Source organism: Heterocephalus glaber, unplaced genomic scaffold, assembly GCF_053883595.1.
Source record: "Heterocephalus glaber isolate CG9 unplaced genomic scaffold, H.glaber_assembly_v1.0 deba00001553, whole genome shotgun sequence".
Taxonomy (NCBI): Eukaryota; Metazoa; Chordata; class Mammalia; order Rodentia; family Bathyergidae; genus Heterocephalus; species Heterocephalus glaber.
The window spans coordinates 12,431,316-12,437,038 of record NW_028258344.1 but is presented as its reverse complement, the minus strand read 5'-3'; positions in this window follow the sequence as shown (position 1 = coordinate 12,437,038).

Below are 5,723 nucleotides of genomic sequence, written 5' to 3'. Positions count from 1 at the left end.
TGGTCTCAATTCACCAATCAAAAGAAAGAGACTGGCAGAATGGATCAAGAAGCAAGATTCAAGAATATGCTGCCTACAAGAAACACAATTCAAAAAGAAACTCATAGACTGAAAGTTAAAGAGTGGAAAACAGTACTCCATGCAACAGGAACCCGAAAAAAAGCAAGAGTAGCTATCCTATTTGCAGATCAAGTGGATTTCAAACCAACAATGATTAAGAGAGACAAAGAAGGACACTACATCCTTCTAAAGGCAACAATCCAAGAGGAAGAGATGACAATCATAAGTATCTATGCACCAAACACTAGTGTACTCAACTATATAAAACAAATACTAACAGACATGAAAAGTCATATAAGCCGTAATACAATAGTAGTGGGGAACCTCAGTACCCCACTGTCATAAAAGATAGATAAACTAGACAAAAAATAAGTAATAAAATACTAGAACACAATCAAACTCTTGAACAAATGAACTTAACAGATGTTTATGTAGTGTTCCATCCCACAAAATCAGAATACACATTCTTCTCAGCTGCACATGGGTCATTCTCAAAAATAGACCACATACTTGCTCATAGAACATGTTTAAGTAAGTGCAAAGGAATTGAAGTTATCCCCTGTACATTATCAGACCATAGTGCAATGAAATTGGAGATCAATAGCAAAAGAAACCACAAGAATTTCATAAGCACATGGAAATTGAAGAACACACTTCTGAATAACCAATGGGTCACAGAGGAAATTAAAGAAGAAATCAGACAGTTCCTTCAATTAAATCACAATGACAATACAACATATCAGAATCTATGGGACTCAATGAAAGCAGTCTTACAAGGGAAATTCGTACCAGTGAATACTCATATTAGGAAAACAGAGCAAGCCCAATTAAACAACCTGATGCTGAGCCTCAAGCTTCTACAAAAAGAAGAGTGGGACAAACCCAAAGCTCATACAAGGGAGGAAATTATAAAGATCAGAGTGGAAATCAATGCAATGAAGACTAAGAGAACGATACAAAAAAATCAATGAAGCCAAGAGTTGATTCTTCAAAAGAATAAACAAAATTGACAAACCCTTAGCCACCCTTATCAGAAAAAGGAAAGAAAAGGCCCAAATCCATACAATTAGGAATGAAAAGGATGAAATTACAACAGACCAAGCAGAAATCCAGAGGATTTACCTGCTTCAAGAACCTATATGCTAATAAGATGGAAAACATAGAAGAAATGGACAGATTCCAAGATATGTGTGAATTACTCAAGTTGAACAAATAAGACCTAAAAGTTCTAAACAACCCAATTCAATCAATGAAATTGAAAATGTAATTAAAAACTTACCAACTAAGAAAAGCCTGGGTCCTGATGGCTTCCCTGGTGAATTCTACAACACATTTAGAGAGGATCTTCTGCCACTACTGTTTAAAATCTTCAGTGAAATTGAAAGGGAAGCAATACTCCCAAGTTCATTCCTGGAAGCAAGCAGTGCCTTGATCCCTAAAGCAGAGAAAGACCCAACTGAAAAAGAGAACTATAGGCCAATCTCATTCATGGACACAGATGCAAAAATCCCAAATAAGATACTGGCAAATAGAATGCAGAAGATCATCAAGAAGATCATACACCTTGACCAAGTGGGGTTCATCCCAGGGATGCAGGGATGGTTCAACATACGCAAATCAATAAATGTGATATACTACATCAATAGGCCAAAGACAAAAACCATATGATTATCTCCATAGATGCAAAAAGCATTTGACAAAATCCAACACAAATTTATGATAAAGACCCTACAAAATATTGGAATAGGTGGTCTCTACCTCAATCTGATGAAAGCCATCTATGAAAAACCAACAGCCAATATCATACTAAATGGTCAAAAACTGAAATCCTTCACACTAAAATCAGGAACAAGACAAGGATGTTCACTATCACCACTCCTGTTCTACATAGTTTGGGAAACATTAGCTATGACAATTAGACAAGAGAAAGAAATAAAAGGAATAAAGATAGGAAATGAAGAAGTCAAATTGTCATTATTTGCAGATGACATGATACTCTATATAGGAGACCCCAAGAATGCCATGAAAAGTCTTCTAGACTTAATAACCAAATTCAGTCAAGTAGCTGAATACAAGGTCAACACACAAAAATCAATAGCTTTCCTCTACACAAATAACAGACTCACTGAGACAGAAATGGGGCAATGAATTCCTTTCATAATTTCATCCAAAATGTTGAAATACCTAGGAATCAACTAACAAAAGAAATCAAAGTCCTCTTCTCTGAAAACTATAGCACTCTGAAAAAGAGAGATTGAAGATATTATCAGAAAATATACAGACATCACGTGCTCCTCAGTAAGAAGAACCAACATGGTGAAAATGGCCATACTTCCAAAACTGATATATAGATTCAATTCAATCCCAACTGAAATCCCAGCAGCATACTTCACGGACCCTGAGAAAACAATCCAAAAATTCATTTGGAACAAGAAGAGACCCAGAATAGCAAAATCAATTCTAGGCAACAGAGACATGACAGGGGGTATCACAACCCCCAACTTGAAACTATACTACAAAGCTATTGTGATAAAAACAGCATGGTACTGGCAAAGAAACAAACCTGAGGATCAGTGGAATAGATTAGAAGATGCAGAAAAAACACCAGACACACTCAGCCATCTCATCTTCGATAAAAGAGCCAAACACCCTCACTGGAGGAAAGAAAGCCTCTTTAATAAATGGTGCTGGAAAAATTGGGTTTCAACTTGCCAAAGATTAAAACTAGAACTATATCTCTTGCCATGCACTAAACTAAAATTGAAATGGATTAAAGATCTAAATTTTAAAATAGAAACTCTGAACCAGTTGGAACAGAGATTAGATAGAACTCTTGAAGACATCGGTGTAAGAAAAGATTTTATGAACAAAACCTCAGTTGCCCGTGAACTAGCACAATCAACAAGTGGGATCTCTTCTTATTAAAAAGCTTCTGCACAGCAAGGGAAACCACCAACAATGTGAAGAGACAACCCACAATGTGGGAAAAAATTTTCACCTGCTGTTCCTCAGACAAAGGTCTACTATCTGGAATCTAGAAAGAACTTAAAAAAATCAGGCCCCACAAATTTAAAGACCCAATCAAAAATGGGCATCTGAAATAAACAGACATTTCTCACACAAAGAAGTAGAAATAGCAAATAAACACATGAAAAAAATGCTAAACATTAGTGGTCATTTGAGAGATGCAAATGAAATCAATGTTGAGATTCCACCTCACTCCAAAAAGAATGGGTGCTGTCATTAAATCAACCAATAACAAATGCTGGTGGGGCTGTGGGGAAAGAGGAATCCTATTCCACTGCTGGTGGAAGTGTAGACTGGTGCAACCACGGTGGAAATCATTATGGAGATACCTCAAAGAACTAGGACTGGAAGTCCCATTTGACCCAGCTATTCCCCTGCTGGGTATCTTCCCCCCATAATTAAAAGAATCATTCCACAGTGATATATGTACACCCATGTTCATAGCAGCACAGTTTGTAATAGCTAAAACTTGGAAGCAGCCCAGTTGCCCATCAACTGGAGACTGGATCAAGAAAATGTGGGTTTTTTATAAAATGGAGCACTTCTCAGCCATAAAAAAATGAGAAATTAGAGACATTTATAACTAAATGGATGCACACTGAAGTGATACTCTTAAGTAAATAGGACACACATATAAATACTGAATAGTTTCTCTAGTGTGAGAAAATGAAAGTGTAAATAAGGACTAAAAGGTACAATAGGTAATGTGAAATAGGAAGAAAAGGGGCAAAGGGGAAGGGGAAGTGAGAGGGGTAGGGGAAAGGAAAGAAGGGAATGGAATTAATGTGAGAAAATGAAAAAATGGAAAAAAAGTCATAAGTAGGGAGGAATGAAGGGATTGAAGGGAGGGCAGGGGAATGGGGAAAAAAAGAAGAACCAAGGTAGATCACATAAAGATACAAATTTCCAGTGATGAATGTCATTATATTGTATACCTAAATTGTACCAATAAAATAAAATTTTAAAAAAATCTTTTGTAAAAACCACTGAGATCCTCTCTAGCAGAAAGCTGGAGGTCTAATAAAGCCTGAAGAATGCTGTGTTGAATGAGCTCCTTTACCTTGGAATTCAGTCGTGTGCAACCAGCATAGTATTTAGCAATAAATTCAATAATCTGTTGCTAATAAATTAATGAGATAAATACCACATACTTTCACCCCTGCCCTAGTAGCTTAGTCAGTTTCTCATTACTGGAGAAATATCTAACACCCACAACTTAAAAGAAAAAAGGTTTATTTGGTGGTTTTACTCCGAAGTCAGCTTGCTCCAAAGCAGAAACGGCATGGTGGAAGGGCAAGAGGAGGAAAGCTGTTCAACCCACGGCAGCCGAGACTGAGAGAGAGAAAGAAGAAGGGACAAGAATACACCCTTCCCCGTCACTTCTCCAGTGACGTCACTTCTCCACATCCAACCAGGTCCCACCTCCTAACAACAATTCAGCTATTGCACTCATCAATGAATTAATCCACTGATAAGTATGGTCCCCCAATGGTCCAACACCTTCCAAACACAAGAGACTTTTGGGTGACATTTTAGATCTTAACCATAACACGCAGGAACACTAAGATATTCTGAAAGTGAAATCAGTAATGCAGTCATATTTAGCCAAAAATTTTCAATATCATACTTTATCAAATACAGCAATTCTACTTTATTTCATATTATTATAACAATCAACCAGCATGATTATTTTAGCTCCGGGTTAAATTCCCAGGATGGTTACCCAGCTATTGTCTAAATTTAAGGATTCACATGAATACAACACTAGGGGTCAAATTTAATTAGTAAGTGTCTTTCAGTTATAATATTTAACTTAGGTTAAAGATATTAAGAGTATTCAATTCTTGTCTTCAACAGTTATAGTATATACCCCGTAATTACAAAGATATAGGCTATCCAATAGCCACGTAAAAACTGTAAGCAGCACATTGACTTTTAATTAAGTACCAGTTTTAAAGTCACCATGTCAGACTCTGGAAAAATAATTCTTAAACAAAAAATAGTGTATGTTGTATTAAAGTTTACACCATTAACAATAACCATGCTTTCTCATGTTTCCTGTCCCCAAATCCTCGAATATTATTTTATTTGCTGACACTAAAACACACAGAATCTATTCAATAGAAAGGTGTGAGTACATTATTTTTGTCACTAGAGGGCAGGAAATTAAAGTACAATATTTCCAAAATCCTTAAAAAGTAAATGTGCTACTTGTAGGGAATTATAATGATTTCCTAAAAGAAGGAAATAGTTTGGTAAATACATATTATCCTAGTAAATAATTCATAAGCATTGATAAATGCTAAACTCAGTTGTTAGGCTTTAATAATTTTATAGGAAAGAAATATGAATTTTTATTGGATGATAATCTTAAGAATGCATAATCCTTCTAACACATAATATATCTTTTTTTAATACTTTCCATTTCCTGTGAAGAAAAATACAACCCTTCTTGCTTTTTGCTGTGACAATTCATCACACCATGGGTTTCTTAGTTTACTTAACAAGTTAACTCTTCACTTAGTTGTTTAAATTTTAGACAATTTTAGACTCCTATTGATTTCTAGTCAACTTCTACATGGCTTTCAGATGCCCTTCTATAATTCACATGCCTTTTAGTCCCTCCTTGAACAAGA